Source organism: Lampetra planeri, chromosome 4, assembly GCF_965212315.1.
Source record: "Lampetra planeri chromosome 4, kcLamPlan1.2.h2, whole genome shotgun sequence".
Classification (NCBI taxonomy): Eukaryota; Metazoa; Chordata; class Hyperoartia; order Petromyzontiformes; family Petromyzontidae; genus Lampetra; species Lampetra planeri.
Window position 1 is genome coordinate 9230744 of NC_136110.1, and position 12727 is coordinate 9243470.

Sequence of the window (12727 nt, forward strand, 5' to 3'; positions counted from 1 at the left end):
CTGCAAGGATGGGTGGTGGTCGCGGGTTGCTGAGGAGATGGAGTCTGCCTCAGTGGCCCGCGATCACAAATCACTATTTAACTCCATCAAAAAAGTAACCTGCAGCACCACACCTATTACCATCATTAGGGGAAAAAACGGTGATCCAATCTCCGACTCCCAGGAACAGGTTTGCAGATTTGCTGAGCATTTCTGTGAGGTCCTGGGGGAGGGAAAATCTCTCAGCCAGGAAAACATCATGGCAAAGTGGAGATAACCCTGCTGAGGCTGCCGTGCCTCAAATATTGGAAGAGGTCACCCCCTGTGAGTGGCTGGTTGAGGTGCCATCTGTTGAGGAAGTACTTAAGGCGATCCGGAGTCTGAGACCAGGAAAGGCACCGGGCAGAGATGATCTCCCAAGCGAAATGCTGAGGGAGGGTGGCGTTTGTGCACAGACTGCCCTATATGACATCATAACAACAGTCTGGACCGCTGGACGGGTACCGCAGGATTGGAAGGATGCCCTGGTGGTCCCCCTCTTTAAGAAGGGGGACTGCACAGACTGTAACAACTACAGGGGCATCTCACTCCTCAGTGTGCCGGGAAAGGTCCTGGCAAGGATTATTCAACATCGCCTTGCTAGGCACGCTGAGGAGAGACTTGCGGAACCCCAATGCGGTTTCAGGAAAGGGCGGTCCTGCACAGATGCCATATTTTCTGTCCGTCTGCTACAGCAGAGGTGTAGGGAATTCCAACAAGACCTACATCTCTGCTTTATTGACCTGGTCAAGGCCTATGATACCATCAATAGGCCTGGGCTCTGGGTTGTTCTTCGTGCTTTCAGAGTCCCTGACCCTCTGCTCACGATCATTAAGGACCTTCATGATGGTGAGCGGGCCCGGGTAAAACTACGTGGCCGGGAGTCGGAGCCTTTCCCTGTACACCTTGGGGTGCAACAGGGATGTCCTCTGGCTCTCACATTATTTAACATCTATTTCGACTGCGTAGTTCGTGAAGCCTTCAATAGCTGTACTGGGGGAATTTCCATTTGGTACAGATATAATGGGAGGCTGATCGACGCCCGGGTGCGATCAAGGGATGGCTCCCTATTGGTCAACCACGTTATGATTGCCGATGATTTGGTAATAGCTGCTCATTCAGAAGAAGAGTTGGAGACGCTGCTGCTGAGACTGGAGCGTGCCACTAAGAGATGGGGCCTTACCATCAGCCCCACCAAAACTAAGCACCTGCCTGGGTATTTTGTACCATCGGACACTCCACCCCCACAACTCCCAATCGGTGATGGGGAAGTTGTGGAGAGAGTGGAGAGTTTCCCATACCTGGGCAGTGTGCTTATGACCGGCTCCAGTTTAACAGCAGAGGTCTCACTCCGAATCAGTCGAGCGGCAATATCTTTTCATCGGTTGCGTAACGCTGTGTGGAAGCTACCTGGTCTGTCACTCCGCACGAAGCTTCAGGTCTTCTCGGCCACGGTCATTCCCTCCCTTCTCTACGCTTGCGAAACGTGGACCCCCCTAATGGAGCATCTTCGCCGGTTGGAAACATTTAGGCTGGCCTGCCTACGATCCATCCTGGGTTTAACCAGGCTGGATTGTGTGAGGAGCTCACAAATCCTTGAAAGATCTGGGCAAAGTCCCATCGGTGAGCTCTTCCGGCAGGCAAGGCTGCGTTGGCTGGGTCATGTAGCCCGCATGCCCAGCCACCGCATGCCTAAACAGCTTTTGTTCGGCCGGATCGAGGGGGCTAAACGGGCGCGGCACGGGCTAGAGAAGAGATGGAGTGATGTGGTACAGGAGGACGTGGAGCTGAGTGGACTTGCCGATGACTGGTACCAGCGGTGTCAAGATCGGCCTCAGTGGAGGCTTGTGAAGGACGCTACTGGGCAGTTGGAGGCAGTCGCCCTACAACAACAACGGAGGGCGGAGGAGCGACGCTCACAACAACGAGTGGAGCGCCGGGTGGCTAAAGCACAGAAAGTTGGTACAGTAGGGGGCAAAGGTGGTGCATCAGCCAGTCATCTCGGTCATCTCGGTCAGTCGACCAGTGGCACCTGCTGGGTCTGCCCCGTGACCTCCTGCCAGCGGGCGTTCGACACTTCACGTGGCCTCAAGGTGCACTTGGCCTGGCACAAGCGTCGTGGTGACGTCACCGCCACTTAGTGGCGAATGGCGGTTGTTGTTGTTGTGTAACTCCATGTGTGTGTATCTAAATTCGATGTCTGTATGTGTGGGTCCATATCTGTGTGTGTGTGCAGGGCGTTGTGTGTGTGCGTCTATGTATGTGTGTGTGAGTCGATGTGTTTCTGTGAGTCGATGTGTGTGTGTGAGTTGCTGTATGTGTTTACATCGATATGTGTGTGTAACTCCATGTGTGTGTATCTACAGTCGATGTCTGTTTGTGTGTGAGTCCATATGTGTGTGTGTGGCTCGATGTATGTGTGTAAGTCGATGTGTGTGTCAGTCCATGTGTGTGTCTGAGTCGCTATGTGTGTAAGTCGATATGTCTGCATGTCAGTCGATGTATGTGTGTACGTCCATGTGTGTGTATGTGAGTCCTTGTGTGTCTTTTAGTCCATATGTGTGTGTAAGTCCATATGTGTGTGTGTAAGTCTATGTGTGTGTGTGAGTCCATGTGTGTGTGTTACTCCATGTGTGTGGATATAAATTCTCGATTTGAAGCTTTCGTGACTGCAAGGATTCATACTCTTAGGTTTTTTTCGGTAAAGTCACGTAGGTAAAAATAAATAATAAAAATAATAGAAATAAGAATATAAATAAAATAATAAATAACGACGTTTCGGAGGCAACACAAGTCTCCGTCATCAGGTGGGACCGTCACAGCTAAATTTACTGTATCAAGTGAGGCAAAATTCCAAGAGACAAGCTCTTAAAGTGTGTGTGTCAGTCTATGTGTCTGTGTGAGTCGCTGTGTGTGTGTAAGTCGATATGTATGCGTGTCAGTCGATGTGTGTGTGTATGGCTCTATGTTCATGTGTGAGTCGATGTGTGTTTGTGTTTCTACGTGTGTCAGTCGATGTGTGTGTGTACATCGATGTGTGTGAGTCCATGTGTGTGTGTTCGTCCATGTGTGTACGTCCATATGTGTGTGTGCGTCGATGTGTGTGTGTGTGAGTCGATGTGTGTGTGTGAGTCGATGTGTGTGTGTGTAAGTCTATGTGTGTGTGTGGGTCCATATGTGTGTGTAGGTCATTGTGTGTGTCAATCTATGTATGTGTGTAAGTCGATGTCTGTGTGTGTGAGTCCATATGTGTGTATGTGTGTGTGTAAGTCGATGTGTTTGTCTTTCTTTTTCGCCTGGGAAACGTCGGGTACTTCCTGCTAGTCTCCTATAATTCTCATATTCATGGCCAAATTAATTCTCGGCTTTAGGGGGTCCCACAACTCTGGGCTTTCGATTTTAAGGGCACCTCATCAATTATAAATGTAATTATAACGACTAAAATTGAAACAGCAACAGTGAATAACAATAGAATGTTTGGATCTTGATTTGAAACTTTCGTGACTGCAGAAATCCATACTATTTGGTTCTTTCGGTAAAGTCACGTAGTTGGCACTCGTGCACCACCCGTCTTTCCGAGTTAACTTCCCCCACCCGCATCCCCAGCTCCCCCGGCCTCCCACTTCCAGCCCCGCCCACTTACCCGCGTCCAGCTTCACGTTCCTCTCCTAGCGTCCACGCAACGCCCCCCCTCTCTCTCCCCCCTTGCCTCTCACCCTCTCTTACCTATATAACCTCTTACCACGGCATCTCTCTCCCACTTCAGCAACAAAAAAATTCTTGCTGTGGTTTTCCCACCTGATGATGATTTCTTGTGTTGCAATCGAAACGTCGTGATGTGTTTTTAATTTTATTTCTAACTACTTGACTTTACCGAAATAACCAAAGAGTATAGAATGTTTGGAGTTAGGAATGGGCGGTAGTAAAATAGTCAAAAGATTGAATTTAATATACAGAAAGCAAAGACAGGGCCTTCAAAACTATAAATGCCCAGGGCCCCCCATCAAACTTAATATGGCACTGATTATATCCCTAGTAGTATCTCGCTACAGAGAAAATCTATTTTGAGAAAAATATTCTGTACATGATGGTTGTTTTTTGGAGTGATGACATTGATTTGTGTGAACATAAAAACAACATTGCTACTAAAATGACATAAGTTATTTTCAACATCTTGGAAAAACCATTTATATTAATTCTCATGTGAATTATATAACTTAATTTGTGTTGCTATTTTCATAATGTTTCTGTCAAATTACATGCACGCATGCCTGTGTAAAGGAATACCTCTACATTTATCATTATTTTCTTGGTAGCACCATGGTAAGGGGTATTGTTCGAGCCTCTGAAGCAATTCTATTTCTAGACACCTTTTTCAGTTGTGGTCAATGTCGCCATGCGTTTGTTTACTAGTCTTGATGTTTACTGCCAATACATTTCCATTCTGAGGTTATAAAAATTAAACATTTTTCAAAAAGTCAGTGTTAAAATTGAATGATGTGACATCCACGCAGAATTATTCACACACACAGCAGATAGTCAATTACTCCCTGCTGTAAAAATGACAAAAAATGGTATCCAAGCTCATTGCTAAATGCTTTGAAAAATATCCATAACATAAACAACAGCTAGTTGAATGGTCTTGAATTGTCTGCCATCATGGCAAAGGGCTCACGATTAATAAAGGTTATTCATACACGCGAGCAACACCATGTTCTTAGATGGAGAATGTATCCAACAACAAAATAAAGTTATTGTCTTTGGATGAATTGTGGAAAGTCAAACTTGTTGCCTGATGTTGCTATTCCAACATTACCGTCCTATCAAGAGTTGTTTTGATTTATAAACAAGACCGGTCAGGTGTGATAAATGCTGATGTTCAAAATTGTAACAGTGTTGTGAGATGTACAGCTATCTTGAAAATGCCCTGTGACTTTATTTGTCTGTGGTGGCAATATCTTACTGCACATCTGTGCATCTGACAAGTGGACCTTTTTTAGTGCTGTGATTGAAAACGAATGTTTATTGGTGGTTCGTTAAAGGTTTTCTGCTGGAGCACGTTCAATCTCAGCAACAGTACTGTGTCATATGTGACGTAAACCTTTGAGAATGGGATTAAATTGAGCTCTTGTATGCTGCATAAAAACTCAGTCATTGTCACCGTACTCAAATGGAAATTGGGTGGTGTTAATGTGCGCTGGGAAAGAGCCCGGAGTCAATGATGCAAATTTCACTGAAGGTTAAAAACCATTGTTTGGGTTTTTTTGTTCTTACAAATTAAGGATAATTTAAATAACCCCAATTATCTTACAAATCTATTCAACACACTAATCAACACGGCATTTAAATGAACAAAAATACAAACAACGACATTTTGGGCCATTGCCAATGCAGCATGGTAAAATAATTTTCTTACAAAATTATGCGTGTTTCCCAGCGCATATATATAGTACATTGGGATTAAATATTTATGACATAACACTTAAGAGTTACAGGCACAGGTCATTTAGGGAGATGTCATTGATGGGGTTTGCCATGTTGTCAGAGTAACCCTCGCGCACAGAGAGGCACTGGGCAAGTGCACTGATGCAGGTTATTCAAATGGTTGATTTTGAATTCATTCACCGAATATGTGATGTCCACGAGGAGACACTTGGTCATCTGGACGATCAGAGGAATTCTTTTTTTTCGTTCCCCACAGTAGGGCACTAGTAGGACATTATATACACTGAATTTACATCGAATTATAATTTAATAGTGACCTTAATTGCTAATTATTGTATCAAACCATATATCAACAACCGTGACAGATGCACAAAAACCAGCAAGTGTTGCCTTTATGCAAAATAACTCGTGGGGGGCTTGGTGCACGTGATATCACGTGAGAGTGTGGTGCACGTGGTAAGCAGGGGGGGGCTCTGGGTTGAAAGGGCGGGGGGGGGGCAAAACTGGGAGTGTGGAGAGACTGAGGCGGTTAAGGAAGGGGGTTGTGGGGGGATTCAGAGGAGTGGTTTAAGAGGTAAAAGGTACAGCCCTGCATAGCTTGCTCACACCACTCCTGGCAGAAGGGCCTTCATTATCGCAAGCTCTTGAGAGCCCCCTTTCCCCCCGAATAAGATATTTGGCCTTCTATTTATGTTGGCCACCCTCGTTGGAAGATGAGGGAGTATCCACGTGACCTGACATTGATTATTTAGTGTACCCGCTTATACTGCTGGGCGGACAGAGGTGGCCGTACGCATTTGATGTGAGGTAAGTCATTTGCAGAGTAACTTAGGCATTCTTCAGGAAGCTGTGACAAATAATGTATTGGTCCGAGGGGATTGAGGGTGATAGAGGTGGAGTGAAGTTGGAGGGATAGGTAAGCTGCATAGAGGCTCACCTTCAAAGAGATTGGTAAGCATGGGTGAATAGATGCCCACAGGATTAACAAAAAACAGCAATGTGGCTGCTCTATGTACGATCAGAACCTTTGCATGGAAGTGATATTTTAGATATGCAATTCTTCTTACTAATGGCTCTGTGTAGAAACTCATAAGTCCATGCACATGCCAAAGCACAGCGTCGGGGGAAGCTGAATGGATGTATTCAATGTCTCCACTTAATTCCCAATTTTCATGATGGTTCATAATGTGGTTCATGGTCTGGTCAGCATTTCCACAGTCCTATGCAGCTGGGCTTTATTCATTTTTCCACTTGAGAAGGTGTTGGCCGCATCTGACATGGATGGTACGGAAGATGGGTCCGACGGATAAGTCCACATCGTAATCACGCGACGAAAGAACAACACCACGTGTGATCATGGGTGAGTGGGCGGTCATGACAAGGCGGCCATGCAGCCTCAATGATTTGGCAGAAGTTCCCAAAGAGATAGCAGGGGAATGTGAGCTTTTATATAGCTGTTACGTAAGGGTAAGAGACCGACAGACAAAAACAACAGAATAAATCCATGTGCGATGATGGATGTCAAACGTAATGTCCCTGCCTGGAGGTATCCATTATCAGGCAAGTAAAATCAAAATGGCAAAGACAACTTCCTACTAAGATACAATTACAAAAGCCTGTCCTGTTCGAAGTTTGTCCCAGGAATTTTGGCAAACAACAAAGTAGCATGGGTTACATTTTATCATTGTGATGTGGTTAGTTGCAGTCTGTGGACATGGAGAGCTATTGTATTCATCAGTGTTTTCCAAAATGATTTTTTGCACAAAAAAAAGCAAAACGTTTCTTTTTTACTTTCTCTTGGAAAGTAGTACTTTTTTGTAATTGGAGGTTGAACTGAGGGTCGTGGAGGTGAGCCCTTGGGTACAGAGGGCTCAGACTGCCTACTCTTCAGCATTGCAGTGACACAGTAGGTTTGAATGCCTTGTCGGGCGAGTGCCATCTGGGTGTTGAAGTGAAGGTCACGATCGTTGACATGAATCTGGAGTTAGGCCAGGTAGAGAATCTTGGCGCCAACTCGATCCTTCTTGAGGAGGAATGCATGCTGGCAGGTGACTGTGACATGATGGGTCATATCTAACAGCAAGATATAGGAGATCTGAAATTGGCATTTACCACTGTGCTTCTGTAATGAGCCTTTGTAGTTACAAACTCAAATTAGCATATAATTGGCAATGCAGATTCATGCGGTAATAATGAGCAACAGGAGAGAACAAGCAAGTGAGCTTGTTTTCATGTTCAACGGGTCCTGATGGGGGGAGGGGGTGCAAGTATGGTGTGGCCGGAGTATGGTGGTCATGTCTCATCGTCAGTATTTCCAGTGCTTGGAAAACTGGCGTCAAGTATGGCTGAAAAGGATTAGCGATTTCATCAAAGTCACAGGTAATAGAGAGTATCTGATGGACTGTCATGTTTTTTGTGCACTAGTTGCAGCTGTGCTCCACACTGCTGCTATACATGTTTTTGTTAAATCTTTCATGGTGCACATCAGATAGTCTTGATGAAAGACTTGGATAAAAAAAAGTTGCTTCAAGGTGTCCTCTCCTATTAAATAGCCATTATGGGCTGGATGCTTCAAAGGAGAGTTTAGAGGAAGGACATTTCCCATTTCATAGCATTCTTGGAGGTCATACGTTGGCCTGGCAAAGGGGCCTGGTATGTGGTGAGACAGTGGCCAAGATGAAAACCATCGTCCTGTGCTCGTTGTGGTGTGGGGGGAGGAGGCTTAATAAATGGATACAGTTAGGAGGTGAGTTCGCTTAAAAAAGGAAGAGTTCTGGTGAAAAGACCAGCACAGAGTAAGGGTCATTCACAATAATTTCTATCCAGGTGGCATCCTTTAAAAGTGCCGTGGTAGGATTCAGCAGAGTTTGTTCCTGCGCCCAGTGTGATACATTGCCTTATGATGCAACCAGACGTTATGCTATTTGTTTTTTACTGCATAGTTTAAGATGCTGTCCACAATTTGCTCGTACTAAATATTGAATGTGTCATTCGTGCAAAGGGTGATTATGTTTCTTATTTGTGTGATCAAATCTATGGAGAAGTCAAAAGGATTTCTATTTCAAGCTAATTTGTGAGCCAGTTGTTATCTGCCCTGCGTAACAAAATGTAATTAGACAATATTTTGTGTACTGCTGGATACAAGTTTGACCAGGGCAACATTTTCTGGATATAGCTGGTCAAAAAATTATTTTGATGGATAAAAACACATACAGGGTATTTCACAACCTGAACTCAATATGGGTTGTCTATAATAAAATAACACAGTCCTACCAATATTGAAAACATTATTTGCGAATGGTAGATACTTTCTATCGACTTTTAACGTAGCTCCAGTGTTTGAAATAAAGAATAATAGTATTTACACAAGCACTTCGGAGTTATTGTTTTTTTTTATCTAAATGTACTTTGTGTACAAAAATGGACCCACACCTCTGATTAACATGGTTTGGCTATGTATGATGCGAAATAAATTCAACATACATACAATATACATACATAGGCCCAATGATGGCACTTGGCCGATTATGCATACATATACTAATAATCATGATTTGCAATTATATACACAATATATGCAGTCCAATTGGAGTGTCAGTATCATACAGATGTGTTTGAAAATATCGTCACTTCTAACCACAATGACAATAACAATTTGTATAATGAGAGCCAGGTTCTTTGGCGATTTGTTGATCAACATGGACATTGAAGACCCTCGATGCTGGGGTTGTGTTCAAGATTTCCAAACACCACAGCCAGCAGTGGAGCTTGGCAGATTCGCCAAATATTAGCTCAAATCGAGAATCTAATAAACGTAAAAAAACAAGTAATAGAAAAGTTGATACATTTCTCATCTATATCTTGTCTATAGCTCTCTTGTCTCTTCTCACTTCATCTGTCTCTAGTTTACATCGCTCATTTCGTTGCATTTCTGTTTAATCTGTATCTCTTTTCTCCAATCAGTGTGCCTCTATCTTTTGTCTATATTCCTCTTCATCTATATATATAAAAGGGAAATTTGTGATTATGTGTGCCTGTTCAAAATGTTTAGCGTACTTCCCGACATACAACAAACTTAAAATTTGCCATGTGGGTACTTTCCAGACTGTACACCATGCAAAATTTTTAAAAATAGACTTTGGTATTTTTTTGGGGGTGGGGGGGCACAATAATGCATATATTTTTTGCACGGCAAGTGAGCTGTGACGTCACATCTGTCGATGTGACGATTATTTGAACCGGTACTGGGCCTCCCCTCGGTCGACTCAGCCTCAAACAATTAACTGGTGTGGTGTGTGAACATCGCCACTGGGGAGACAAAGGCGGCCGGGCGTGGTGAATCCAAGTCCCGGGCGAAGCCGGGAAGTCAAGCTAGTCCTCTATATTTCTCTCTTCTCACTACATCTTTAACTCGTACGTGCATCTCTTGTGGTATATCAGTAGGAGTTTATAAAATTAATTGCTTGACAAACCTCAGTAAGAAATGTGACTTTTTTGTTGGTCTCTTCAGCAGATGTGAAATATGACTGATTTGCTATGAAATGACATTGTCAAGTTCAGTGTGGGAAAGTAAACTCTTTCATTTACTAACATTCCTTGTACTCTTTGGTTCTTTTGTTAAAGTCACGTAGGGAGAAAAATAAAATAAAAAATAACAACATTCCTTGTGACCAGTATTAGGTTATTGAATTGGCTGGGATAGCATTGATTTGCTAATTCCAGTGTATATTGGTTTAATAACAGTATCACTATATCTCCATTGGCATGATGCCAGGCAAGAGGGTGACTTGCTTCATTTTACTTGACATCAATGCAACCAAGAAAAACAAAGTCTGCATTTTAATGTATCTTTTTCGCATATTAACATTTAAAATCATTTCATCTCTGCATTACACATTTCAATGTCAGCCCACTGTCTTTGTGTGCATGCATGTGTGTATCTGTGCTTAGTTTAAAATGTTAACTTTGAAACCCAAACTATTTTGTGCAAATTAAAACTGAACTTGTGCGTTTATTGCATTCTCTTTTCAATGTCTTTGAATATTGTATGATTCCTACATCTGTCCAATAACTTCGATGCAAAATTACCATGTGCGTCACTCTGCTATAAAGTGGGTAAAAACGACCTACTGACATTGTCATTCGCAAGAGGTGTCTACCATGTACTGAAGGCATAGCTTGAAGAATAATAATATCAATTACAACCAATTTGGGATTAAAAAAATAATGTAACCTTGTAACAATGTTTATTTATGTCTCCCTGGCAAAAGAGGTAATAAACCAAAGATTTAACTAAATTAAGGACAATATAGTTACAAATGACTCAACGATTTGTATGAATTACATTCAATCATCTTAAACTACCATATATTACTAATACATTACAATAAATCACGTCACGAATACCTGAAGTAATCACTCGTGGCAATTAATGGCTGGGTGGTTCAGAGATCACAGCACTGAGCTAGCACACTTGATGTCCTGGCTTCGCATCCAGGTAACTTCTACATGTCATTAACCAGGTTCTCAAGTGTCATCAGTTGATGGTCTCATGCTGGCAACCAATGTCCACAGGAAAACCATGGTATAAAACCTGGTTTTGCAATTGATTTGCAAATATTCCAACTCACATAATGCTAAATATCAGTTTGAATAACAGGCAATGAGCATTACTCTCCATATCAAGGTCGGTGGGGGCGTGCTGCTATTTAGTTGGGTAAGAGGTCACGAGAAGGGACCTCATAAGTAGTTCTGTGATGTCTGTTTCTGTGGATGTCTCAAGATCTAATACCTCTTACAGGATTGGGATATACAGGGTGCTTCAAAAAATATTAACACTTAAAAGGGACTATCGTTTATAATTCAAAAGAACGGATAATGCACAGTTGTAATGATAACAAATGTGGCTTGGCTCTCCAACACACCGGTGTGCTGTACTCGTGACGAATTGGCATGTTCTGTTTACGTGACAACCCTTACTAGTTGGCTGTGACGGGTGGTGGCGTGTTTTAACGATACATTTATATATTTACATGATCTAACCCAAAAAAACCTCTATTATGGATGATATTGATCGCGAAAGCCTACGTATTAAACTGCTAACAAATGTATTTTAATAGCTTCAAAAAGTCAGAGTCTCCACTTGTTCGCCATCATTGTCAACACATGCATCGTCTCGGAAGTGTTAACATTTATTTGAAGCACCTTGCTGTATATGTAAATATACTGTATGTAAAACGAACATTACAAAAATCGAATTTCTCTAAATATGGATAAAAATAAAAGTGGGTGATCCACCTTACATCTATAGTTCTGTGATATAATCTCCTTGAGCTGCCTCAAAAAATAAGAATAAAAAAATGTAATGTGGGATTGTTATCTGTAATTTTACCGGACGCTAATGGATCTGGAAGGGAGCCATGGCACTGGCAAATTTGCTTCTTGGAGCAGCTGTTGGCTCTGTTGAGACCTAATGAGGCAGAACATAATTGTCGGCACAGCCTTTCCTTCTCTGCTCCCTGACGATGTGGAGAAATGCACCGATGTGAGGAAGAGTTATAATGGCAAATAAGCACGACTGTCCATCTGTCCAGTGGTGTTGTAATCCACGTGGATCTCAGGTCTCTAACGCTTCCCTTCATCTCACAAACATCTCTTCAAGTCCACAAAGTAGACAAAAAATGTTGGTTGTCCGGTTCCATCAGCAGGCACATTACCAGACCAACTGTGCAGCTTGATCACAGTGACACAGAGTTGCTGATTTGGATAACACAATTATTTTAGAGTGGAAAGCGTGGCCACATTGAGAGGGTTGAACGATTATTTTTTTGGGTGCAAATGTGAAAGTGGATCTTTGTATTATACAATTCCTTAACACTGTCCTGTGTGTTACTTTCAGTGATGGTATAGTTACATCAGTGTGCACAAATCACTTGGGTAATAATTACGATACGTGGTTGCATTCTGGGTTCGCACATTCTTACCTCAGCTGCAGATGTATTATTTCAGAGTAGGTTTGGAGCGGCCACCATTTTAGTGACTATTAAGCCTTTTAAATGGATATATTTGACAGTCAGAGAGCATGTGTCTTGAATATAGAAATGCCAGTGAATTTAAATCATGGGATGAAGCTTGAGACAACCTTGACTACTGTTAATTAACTTAAATACATTATCATCTGGATAGAACCATCACACAACGTTGGTGACTTCATTTCCCCATCCTCACATATTTTTGTTAAATCCTGTGCAAGGTAGTAAGTTTA